The sequence below is a fragment of the Dasypus novemcinctus genome, chromosome 19 (assembly GCF_030445035.2).
Source record: "Dasypus novemcinctus isolate mDasNov1 chromosome 19, mDasNov1.1.hap2, whole genome shotgun sequence".
Classification (NCBI taxonomy): domain Eukaryota; kingdom Metazoa; phylum Chordata; class Mammalia; order Cingulata; family Dasypodidae; genus Dasypus; species Dasypus novemcinctus.
In genome coordinates this window covers 55,497,354-55,510,114 of record NC_080691.1, presented here as the reverse complement: position 1 = coordinate 55,510,114, position 12,761 = coordinate 55,497,354, and the positions used below count along the sequence as shown (strand labels likewise).

Below are 12,761 nucleotides of genomic sequence, written 5' to 3'. Positions count from 1 at the left end.
GCTGGACATTAGATATCCTGCCATAACCCACTGAATGTACTGGGGGAGTATGTAAACTGCAATGTAAACTATAATCCATGTGGTACAGCAGTGCTCCAAAATGTATTCATCAAATGCAATGAATGTGCCACAATGATGAAAGAGGTTGTGGATGTCGGAGGAGTGGGGTGGGGTGTTGGTTATATGGGAACCTCTTATATTTTTTAATTTAAATTTTTTTGATGCCTGTATCTTTTTTAAAAAAGCAATTAAATTTTAAAAATACAGAAAAATTGTTTATTTACCATGTGATTTGAAGGGGGCCATGTCATCAGAAAAAATGATATATTTCCAATTTTAGATTCCTGTAGAATGGGTGATTTGATGCCTAAATCCTAGCCTACTATTCATAGGAAAGAATGGTTCAGGTAAGGCCAAAAGAGTAGCCCTGTTCTCTTTGAAATCGTTTCAGTGAAGGACACTGTTGGCTGTTGAGAGCCACCTCTGGCCCAAGTCACAGAATAGACTATCTGGATAAAGTGAGAATTTTCAGGTTCCGCCTTCCTTGGACATTAGTGCACACTTCTACTGAACTCTCTTCCTCTTTATATTAAGGATTACCTTTCTTGCAGTTTCCAATATCATATTCAGCATTTCATTCTAGGGCCTCACTGGAACTACCTTCATAATCCACGTTTTTATCAACATTCATCTGTAATGAACTATGTATTCTATATAATTGTAGCAAATTTCTCTTCTACTTTCACCTTTTTCTGAACCTCTACAGAAATGACTTTAAATTCATGTCTTTACCAACATTCCCTTCAAATCAATCCAAGAATTTCCCACCAAGAAACTCCAAATTCTTCCATCCCATATCCATCATTGTTTCCAAGCCATTTCCATATTTTTACGTTTATGTAATAGTGGCACACCCTCTTTTTGGTACTAAAAGCTGCCATTGTTTGCAGGCTACTATGGCAAATGCTGTGCTCCACTTTGCTTGACAAAAGGACTTTATTAGCTCGCAGTTTCAAAGGCTAGATGTCCAGAACCAAGTCATGAACAAGACTGCTTTCTTCCTGAATTCTATAGTATTTTCTTTCTTACTTGCCTCAATTCTTGGATCCCTTGAATTTCAATTCTGCTCCCCAGTCACATGGCATTTTCTCTGTCATTATGACTTAGTTAACAGTTTACACTAGTTTCTATATTCCCATTCCTCTTGTCATGTCTGAATTTCCTCTCTTAATAAGGCTCCCATCGTATCAATCAAAACCTTTCATCATTCATTTTGTCTATGCCTAAGTAAGATCTTAGAAGATCCTATTCTTAATTGATATTAGACCATAAAGGATAATACATCTCCAAATGGTCCTATTTAGAAATGAACTCACACCCACAGGAATGTGGATTAAGATTCAGCAGATGCCTTTCCTGACATACATGATTCAATCTATTGCAGGTATATTTTAAAATTTTTGTCTTATCTTTTGTTTAAAACTCGAAAGGCAATCTCTTTAATATAAATCTGTGTCTATTTCCTCACATTTGCCATCATCTGCTGAGGGCAGGGCAATGCCTTCCACAAATGAATTCCCAAGACTTGGTGCACAGCAATGGGCTCAATGAGAGACCAGTGTTTGCTGGAAATACCTTTCCCTTCTCTTTGCCCAAAGAGAGGTCAGCCACAATCACCTATCAAAAAAGGAGTTTGGGACTTGGAATTGTCATGGGTGGTGCTGCAGGGACAGTTACCGGACATTGTGTGTCCTCCCATGGTCCACTGGGTGGTATGTGGGAGACTGTGGGCTGTGATGTGGACCATTGACCATGGGGTGCACTGGTGCTCAGAGATGTATTCACCAAATGAAATGAATATCTCATGATGATTGAGGAGGTTGTTGTTGTGGGGGGAGCAGTTGGATGAGGGGGGTGGGGGATGTATGGGGACCTCCTATTTTTTTAATGTAACATTAAAAAATAAATAAAGCCATAAATAAATAAATTTTAAAAAAAGAGTTTCCTGTTATTTCTGCCATCTAAATTCTTCCCTTGCCTCTTCTTCAGATAGAGAGTCCATTCATTCATTCTTTCATTCACTTTTCAAAACAATCTTCCATATTTGAACAGTGTCTATTCAGAGATACCTTTTTAAAGAATCTCTCATGATACCTCTGTGAAGCAGTTAGGATAATAATCTCTATCGTGTAGATAAATAAACTGAATGAGTTTGAGGCAGGAAAACTTCCCAAGTCCCAGATGGCTGAAGCCCTGTTACCCTGGGCTTAAGACTATAATTTTATTCACCTTCTTCCTCTCTTTACTGTGATAGAGGGAAATAGAAATTCACATTGAGAAAGAACAATCATGCTGTCAGCAAGTTCCCAGCAATGATCTGTCCTAATGCGGACTCATTCCAGGTGAACTGTTCCCAGAGTTTCAGTGAGTCACTGTATTCCTGGGAACACTTGTGCCTGCATGACGAGAAATAAGGGAGAGTGGGATAAGGAATTGATCACAGTTTTGTCACTAGGAATCAACCAGGATCTTTACACAGACCTGGAAACATTCAACTCCCACTTTGTACAAAGCACAGGGAGTGGAGCAGAGATGTCTTGTGTTGAACACATCCACGACACATATGGGACAAGGTGACAACATGACCTCAGTACATTTGAAATTTCCTACTCCATTCCTGATCATGTGTGATATCTAAATTGACTTTCACACTCACAAAACGCTAATTGTATGAACATATCAGTGGTTGGTAACCCTAACTAATACTCAGATTGCCTGATGTCCCTCCCCTTTTCCTACTGGATTTAATTGAGTATGAGGCCCTGTGCCATAATCATACAGAGACAGTGTATACATTTTAGGAAAGGAAGTATGGTGGACAGTGTAATGCTGCACATCAAGTATGAAGAATAATTTCCCCCCTTCCCACCATGGGATTCAGAGGCTCGCAAGGTAGGAGTCCTTCGGATCACATCAGATATGTACACAGCAAGAGAGAAAAAAAAATGTACTCCTTTCCCATGTTAATGCCATGCGGCACAGCTGTCCCTGAAGTATCTGTTGAGGAGCCTGCCCCATATCTATCACATTCTTCAGTATCCACCACCAAGTTGGCTGCACTATTTGACACTTCCCTCCTCATCACTGTTAAATGTAATGTCCCTCCTTCATTAGGCTCAATTGTGACTATTCTACATGGGTTGTTCACTCTATTTTCTCTGTGCCTGCAGTTGTCTTATGCAGAGTACAGCTTGAGGACTTGGGAACTTATTGGAGGCAGCCTGGGGGTTCCTCTGAGCATATCGTGCAATGCCCTTCGATTCATGTTTTCTGAACTGTGTCTGTCAGTCTCTAGGGAAAAAGGGAAGTAGCTTTATTGAGCCAACCAAATAAAATTATTTAAATTATGCTCCATCAAATTAAGAAATATTCACAATATCTAGGGGCAACCCTATGCCCACAATCTCTCTTGATTTGACCAACATGAAAATTGAGGAGACAACCATGTATTTCTGTGTGAGAAACACAGAGAGGGAATATCTGGGTGAGGCCAGACACAAACTCCACTGCAGGGCATGGAGGGGAGCTGCAGAGGCCTCTGCATCACCAGGGGGCGTTCAAAGCCCAGTGCAAGAACAAGAGGAGAAGGGGTCCTAAGTCTCCTCTAGATAGTTTTGTTTAGTAAGCCAACTCAATTTAACTGCATTGAGGTGGGAATTTAGTACAAAGAGCAAAGATTCATATTCATGAAATAGAGAGGTGAATTTTCAATATTTTCAATCTACAACTATTTCTGTCTTACAGTGAAGGTTATTATTGTTGGTATAATCCTGAGAATTGTTTTACTTGAGAAAAATCATTTCTTATCGATAGATGAGCTATGACAAGTAAAAGAGGTTCTTTAACTCTGCCAAGGGCTTGGCAAACACTGCACTAGCATGGTCAGCCCAGTCAATAATGACTGCCTTGATTATACTTCAACAAAAATTTACACTTCTATTCAGGGACTCAACAGAGTCTCTACTACCTTCCTAAATAGCTAACCAGATGTGGGTTAATGTTTCTAGGCTTGACTTTTCCTTCCAACTGCAATTTCACCAAAGCTTTTGACAAATAGCTGCATGTTCCTGTATTTCCCGGAGGCAGGTTGGGGTATGTTATAAAATGAAGTAATGTCATCAAGTTTTTCCACTTCCTTTAGCCTATGGCCAAGTTTTTCAAATTCATGAAATGCTTCTGTCACCAAATTGTCTAGATACATTATGTCTTAAAATTCTAGCTCAGGGTTGTAACCAGTGCAATGGTTACATCCATTAGTTACTCCATGAAGATCTGTCTGTACTTTGTTCAATATTTTCCAAAATATCTTCAGCAAGGAGAGAGATGTTCATCTCATATGTGGTCATATTTGGGAGGGTTGGTTGCTGTGATAAATATTTTCCAGATACAGTGAAAGTACTGGACACGAACTTCACCATCTGCAACATTCAGTCATAGAATCCAGCAGCAGTTCTATTCAAAGGCCAATTGATCTTACATCAGTTTAGCCGACATCTTCCATTCTGTTATGCTAGAGAATATCCAACGAAAGCTGTTTAACTTCACTAGTGACAGCCAATATAACTCTATGGCTGTCTTTTCTCTGTCACGGGTCTTATACTCCATTGCCTGGATGATCAACCGAAATTGAATTTAATTCAGCATACTATTGAATACCAGTATGGATGACGGGTTCTGACTAGATGACCACTTCCCTATTATCATAGGTATTATTGCACTTATAATAGATAGTACTTAATCCCTCTTGAAAATAAAGAATTAGAGATAACTTCTTTATGTCAAAAGACACCCAGAAGTACCTTTTTTTCCTGCACTAATGCATTTGTAAGGGATGAAGTCAGGCTGTCCACTATATTGTTTAAAAGAATTGCTGCATGGTACATGACAATTCAAAGCTTTTTGGTGCCAGGTCTTCTATATACTCTCTGAATGTGAGCAGAAATGCTACATTCCTTTGTGAGGAAATTGGTGCCTTCTCTTTAGAGCAATTTATGCAGAAGTATGGTTTTGCTATCAGACTCCTGCAGTTGTTCAGTTTTTTAATACTTTTGTAGGTGGGTTTATTTTTTACATTTAGCAGTGGTGATATCTGGCTGCTCTTCTAGTTCAGGATCATTAGGGGTTCTGATTTGTCTTTTGATTTTTGAATGTGTATGCAGTTCTAGATGCTTCAAACTCTTAAATGCTGGAAGTTTGTCCATATCCCTGATTCTTATGAAGTCAAGTAATATCTGGATCTACATATCCAGATACTATTGTCTCTAGATAAAGAACATGAACTTTGACTACTACAACCATTCCTTTTTTAAAGGCTGACAGCAGTTCAAATATGGGGTTGAACCAGCAACCTCTTATATTGTCTTCCTAAATGAGAAGAAGGAAAAGTAGATGACCATACATTCTCCAAGATTTCTAATGACCTCTAGGGCATTATTTATATAATCCATTAGCAGTAAAATATTTTGAGCCGTGTAGAAATCATTTAGGTCAAAGTTGATGGAATAATAAATCACAGTACTTCCTAGAAGTCAATAAATCTCGTATATACTGAGGCAGCGAATGGGCATTTCTGGCCTTCTGGAGAGTTGTAAAATTTCATTGATACATAGGCAGAAATAAGCTTTCATGTGTTCATACCGTATTTGAATATGGTATACCTGTTAAAGAAATTGAGTTTGAATAACAACTGTGTTGAGTAAAACTTGAAGGTGTTGGCTTTCTGCTACAAGTTCTACATGAATTACAAAATCATTTTTCATTGGGTCCTAATTGGAAAACCTCAAGTTAATGGCTAACATTATACTGGTTTTGTAGAGGAGCACATTGGTGGACCAGATCAATATCTTTGGGACCCATTAATTCATTGGCCAAGAGTTTTGCAATGATATAAAGAGCTTGTTGCCAGAGAAAGTGTTTTCCGTCATTGTCACATTTACTAGGAAATCACATTTGACTTTTTAGGTTTCAACTTTCATATTTTACAAAGTCATGTGATAGATAATAATACTTTAGTACTACATGATATCCTTCTGTGGTCTGATGAAATACTAGAGTCAGAAGGTGCTGATATACCTCTATTTGTCTAAGATTATCTCTAAAACTCCATCGATCATCATGAAAAGAAAAAATACGGGAAATTTGCATACATTGCCAACAAACAACTTAATTTCAGCTGGTTTGTAGTAGCATCTGTTGGGATCTTCCAATGATGTGCTATACCCAGCTCTCAACAACCACTTAAATTCATATTTTTCTTTTAATTTTCTAATCTATTTATCAAATGTCTGCATAACCAGAGCTTTATCATCTAGGACAAATGCAGGATAACTGATGTAGAGGAGCAGGGCAGCATCTGTGTTAGAAGACATTGATTCTCTAGGTAAAGTGTGTAGAATTTCTGTACATCTGAGTTGATTCTCATTAATGAGTGAAAATATAAAATTTAAAATGTCAAAGAACTATCTACACATTCATCTCCCTCATTTCTTTTCCAGACTTACCCCAGGCTCATCATAGTGCTTTTCAAGATTAAGCATTTAAAACTTTTAAGAATTGCTAGAAAATTGAGATGTTTAAAATGTCCTGTCATTTATCTGGTCCAGGAATATGCCCCACTACAAAACCATTATAACGTTAGCCATTAACATGAGGTTTTTCATTTAGGACCCAGTGAAAAATGATCTTGTAATTCATGTAGAACTTGTAGCAGAATGCCAACACCTTCAAGTTTTTCTCAACAAAGATGTTATTTAAACTCAATTTAACTAAAGTCTAATCCCTAGAGTAATATTCAGCACTATATGCCAAAAAAATAAGATAAATAAATTTGAAGCATATTCTAAAATTGTCTGGACTATAATTTACATCTCTATTATGATTTTCATAAACTTAAATCACCAAATATTGGCCAAGTCAGGGGATCTTATTGGTGAGCATTCTCAGATCTTAGGGTGCCCATATATGTACTCTCTGAAAACAGCATCATCATTGGAGGAATATCATAATGGGTCTAGCCTCTAGGGGGTGTTCAGGACACTGGACACAAGCAGAGGGAAACTAGGAAAGGACTTCATGTCAGGGTCTGAGTCTTCCTTCTGCCTCATGATACAGCCATCCAGGGTAATCATTCTTTTTAAAATTATTTTTAGATTTAATTTTATTTTTCCCTCCACCCCTCTCCACCCCCACCCCACTCCAGTGTTTTTGCTGTCTGTGTCCATTGGCTGTGTGATCTTCTGTATCTATTTCTTTCTTTGTATTCTCTTCTTGTCTCTCTCCTCTAGGATTTCCCAGGATTCATCCTGGGAACCTCTGATGTGGAGAGAGTTTCCTTGTCAATTGCTTTACCTCAGTTCCTAGTTCCTGCTGCACTTCACCTTGACTCTGTTTCATCTCTCTTCCATAGCATCATCATCTTGCTGCACGACTCAGTTGTGCAGGCAATGGATCACCATGGGGACACTCATGTGGGTACTTGGCTCACCAAACAGGCACATGGCTTACCATGCTGGTACTTGCATGGGGACTTGGCTCACCATGTGGACACTGGCTCAACATGTGGGCACTCATGTGGGAACTCAGCTCACCAAATGGGCACTCATGTGGGCACTTGACTCATCATGTGGGCACTTGGCTTGCCAGGCAGACACTCATGTGGGCACTCAGCTCAACACAGGGGCACTCAGCTTATCACATGGGCACTGGGTCACCACAAGGCACACTTCTCTTCTTCTTTCTCACGAGGATGCCCCAGGGATTTAACCCAGGAAGCTGTTATCACGTGAACCACCTCTGCTTCCCTCTTTTTGCAACTTCTATGATATCATCATATGTTTGACTTTATGGAGAAAATAATATCTTTGCTACTCAAACTTGCAAGGTAGAGTCACATGCTTTCCCTTAGAAGACTGATTTGGAAAAGGTCTGAACTAAGCAGCAGTAAGAGTTATATAACATTCCATGGATATTCTTCCATTATATTTTCCCTACTAACATACCAATCACAATAAGTAAACATATCAGCACATGAACAACATGTCAATCACAACAATGAAAACTAAATTGTTTTAAATTGCTGTCCTTGAGTTTACAATACACATTTTTAATTGGTTTGAGTTACCTTCGCATAATACTATCCCACTTTATGTCTACGGCAGGAAATGTATAAGAAATTCTTTCCTTCTCTCCCTTGCAAGATTACTGTCATTCATTTCACATAACTGTATGCTATAATCAGTGAATTATTATTGTCACTGCTTTACAAAATTAACCGTTAAAACATTTAAGAATATGAAAAATAAAAAATTTTATTTCAACTTCATTATTCCAACACTACGCTCTGTCTTTCATAAAGAAAATAAAATTTTCTGACATATACATTTTACTTTTTCCCTAACAAACTCTTACACATTTTTTTTAGGACATATCAGTTAGCAATAGAATCTTTTTTTAAAGGAAAATATTTATCCTTCATATTTGAAGCATTCTTTCTTTGAATATAGAATTTTAATGTATAGTGTTTGAATTTTAATCCATATTGCAAGTAACTATATCTTTTTGTTAAAATTTTCCTTTATTTTTAAAGAAGATCTAGATTATGTATATATTACATTGAAAATACAGTAGATGCCTGTATTCCCCATCTCCTCCCTTTCCCATAATTTCCCCCCTTTAACAACATCTTTCATTAGTGAGATGCATTTGATACAATTGAAGAACAAACGTTAAAAGCATTGCTGCTACCCATGGTTAGTTTAATCATGTTTTACACTTTCAACGGCACAATTTTATAGGTTTTGACAAAGTAGATAATGGCCTGTATCTATCTCTGCAATATCATGCTGAAAAATTCCAATTTTCCTCGATACCACATGCTACACCTATTCTTACCTCTCCCTAACCACAGAACCTCTGGTGACCACTGTCTTTATAACAGTGTTAAAACGTTCTTCCATTACTAGAATACTAATGAATCTACTTTGGTCAATAGTTGCATTCCATCCTTATGTTTATTCATTTCTCAATCTTGAGAATTGAGGATGGTGATGCCCACTCTGCTACCAACTGAGAGAGAGCATAGATCTCATGGTTCATATGGATGGAACTGACTTCTCACAGTTGGAGATGCTCTGTTTTTTGGAAGAGCATTGTTCCTAATTATTGTTTCATTAGCTTCTTTAATGAGCTCTAAAAACTTGACTGTATGTATTGCAATTCTGGTGAGATTCAGGGCTCAACAAGACCCCAAAGTTTTAAATTTCTGAGATATATGTTTAATGGTTATCGTGTTAATTACAGGTTCAAATAAAAGGGACAGAAGAACCAAGTTAGGAAAATTATAAATGAGTCTAACTTTGGTATATTGGGGAGACAGGTTATCATATGACCCAAGGTAGGGCCCACTGATTGGGTGCCAATTGCCTGGGGTAGTCTACCCTGCATATAGTGTCTAAATATCTTTGGAGCCATCAGGAACACCCCTGTTTGAGATACTGTTTACTGTGGCAATCAGTGAGAACCTACTGAGATATGCATAAGCATAACCTCTGGAATGACATCCTTACTCACTTTGAAAACTCTTAGCCACAATAACTCATTTGTATTTAATATTTCTCCCTTTTCCTCAAGGTCTATTTTCCAAATGCACTGATATTAATAGTTTGCACTTGGCAATAATTCCTTGGTGCCAGGGAGACCAGTCCCAGGGTGTAATATCCCATGCTGAGGAGATGGCATTAAGATTATATGCTGAGCCTGGCTCAAAGAGAGCTTACATATAAGGAACAAGGAATCTTTCAGCAGGTAACTCTTAGGCTATATATATTACAAGGCTAAGTTTCATTATTACAAGAACAAGGCACCTAAGTATAAGCATTAATATCCAGGGCCGGGCTGTTGGACTAATATCACTAGGCAATGTATATATATACTCTAAAGATTCTTGCCACTCTATTAGAGAATGTAGCAGGACAACCCAGGACAGGAATTCAATTTTCCATCACCTTGTGTGTGGTTCTCCACCCACTGAGATAATACTTCATGACCACGTGAACACATTCATATTCCATAGAGGCATGCCCTAGGTGCACTCCTCCCAACACATCCCCCATCACCAACACTCTGTCCCTGTGATCCTGCCCTGCCACCACCGCAACCTTTCTACAACCAAAACCTTCCCCCCACCAGTCTCGAAGCCAAACTCAGCATGTAAATGCAATGCCTTCCCCCCAGCGTGGGACATGACACCCGGGGATGAGCCTCCCTGGCAATGAGGGACCACTATCAACTACCAACTGATGATGCAACTGGAAAATGACCTTATACAGAAGGTTCAATGCGGATCAGCAGAATATCCATGTCTACATAAAATACCATGACTTTAAAATGCTGTTTGACCTAAAGTAAGGGGGAAATGGAAAGGAGAAATGAGTTTATATGGCTACGAGTCTCTAAAAAAGAGTCTGGAGGCTGTCAGAAGGTTTGCCCTTATGCACAACTGAGCAGAGTCAGAGAGACAGATAAAGCAGATACAACCCCCAGATATTGGTTCCTTTGAGGGCTAAAGAGACCCATGGGAGTTATGGTCATGGCCGATGGGGTTAACTACCAGGGCAGATGGCCCCTCTTTGGAAATGGTGTTTATGTGTGATGAATCTGGACTCAGATGGGATCTCCCTTCATAAGACTTTCAGGCTAATGTGCTGGAGGTGCAGTTAATGTTGGGGTTTAAGATATATTTAGGGGATTTGAATCTCTGGACTGACAATGTGATAGCCAGGTCCTGAGCCTCAACAGACTCCAGCACCTACAATCTGATCTATTGGACTTACCACACTCAGCTAAGATGGAGTTGAAGAAGGACAACCACCACACCATGGAGCCTAGAGTGATTACAACTGAAAATGGGAGGATTGCATCCAGCATCCATGTGGAATCTGAGCCTCCTCTTGACATAGAGGTGCAATGGACACAACCAATCCAATGTCCACATAGAAGAGGTGGCATTGGATTGGGAAAAGTGGACATGGTGGACGATGGGTATGGGGAAAGGCAGGAAGAGATGAGAGGTGGAGGCGTCTTTGGGACATGGAGCTGCCCTGGATGGTGCTTCAGAGGTAATCACCGGACATTGTAAATCCTCACAGGGCCTACTTGATGGAATAGAGGAGAGTATGGGCCATGATGTGAACCATTGTCTATGAGGTGCAGAGGTGCCCAAAGATGTACTTACCAAATCCAATGGATGTGTCATGATGATGGGAACGAGTGTTGTTGGGGGGAGGGAGAGGGGGGGTGTGGGGGTGGGGTTGAATGGGACCTCACATATCTATTTTTAATGTAATATTATTACAAAGTCAATAAAAAAAAAAAATCCTTCCCCCCAAATAGCCCAGGTCCGGGACCAACGTAGGGCTCCGGCAGTTCTGGGGATTGAGTGGCTCTTTGGGCCAAGAGGCAGCGACCCTACTCCGCACCCGCGGCCGTCCACCGCCTCAGGGACCCCGCATGCAGGGGGCGTGCTTCAGCGCTTGCGGCAGCTGTGGCTCGTTGGAGCTACTGGCCATGGCGGTGAAGAACAAGGCGGTTGGCTTCCTCTAGTGCACGCCGCAGGAGCCCCAGTGCAGCTTCAGGAACGCGGAGGTGTAGATCCAGCGGCTGCATAGCGTCCTCGACTATGAGGCCTACAATGAGCTGGACGACCCCGAGCTTCTGTAAGGCATTAAAGACTATTCCAACTGGCCCACCATCCCGCAGGTGCACCTCAAGGGCGAGTTGGTGGGGGAGTGTGACTTTCCTCTACAAATGCACGAGAACGGGAACCTGGTGGGAACCGGTGGAAGAATTGAAAAACCCGGGGAACCTCCGTTCCGTCCTTTTAGATAAAGAGAAAGACCAAGACCCAAAGTGAGGGTGGCAAGTGTCCTCGCCACGCAGAATGTCCTGCTGTCAGGAGAGGAAGCTGTTGATGTCAGAGACTCACTGAGAGAAAAGCCTTAACAGCTTTGCGTTTTTAGGCGGCAACTGCTTGCACTACTTATCCAGGTCTGTGAGCAGTTGGGTGATTTTAGCTTGTCTAGTGTCCTGAGTAAGAATAATCTATAAAGAATTATAACCACTGCACTGTAATAATTCAATGTTCTGATATTGTTGTAAACAAAATGTGTTCTTATATTGACATTTACTCTTTGCCTGATTCAGGAGTAAAACAAGGGGCTTTTGAGTTATTAGCATTCATGGCTCCTCTACAAGCGTGTCAGTCTGCAAAGATATTATATCCTCCTCCCCAGTTTTGTAAAGTTTTCTCTTAAAGAAAGGAGGGCAAAGGAGGAAAATGTTATAAGGGGGGGGTGATGTTTTTATTTCAAATAAACTGCCAACTCGGAGATACCATTGTAAGAAACAAAGATTAGTTTAGTTTTCACTTAAAGGAATGTAACCTGGCAGCCTACTGCCTCAGTCTCCCACTCCCAGGTTAAACAGCACAAAGGAAACCAGCTTAAGCCAGTCCTACAGGGAGTTAAAAAAAAAAAAAAGATGCCCAAGAAAGAGCTAAGCCAATATCAATTCAGCGCCACTTTCCATTCCTTATTTGGCAGAGGGGAGCAGGTAAAAGCAAAAATGGTTGGAATGTGATGAGGGAAGCAGTTAATCACAAATTTTTGCGCAGGAAAGCTAGCTCTTTTTGGATGGGTTGTACCTTC

At 40.1% G+C, this 12,761-nt stretch overlaps 1 pseudogene; it reads right to left on the bottom strand.

The window, feature by feature from the left end:
* Nucleotides 1–2,347: 2,347 nt before the first annotated feature.
* LOC101429217 (phosphorylase b kinase regulatory subunit beta-like) lies at nucleotides 2,348–11,721 on the bottom strand (annotated as a pseudogene).
* Between the last annotated feature and the right edge of the window lie 1,040 nt (nucleotides 11,722–12,761).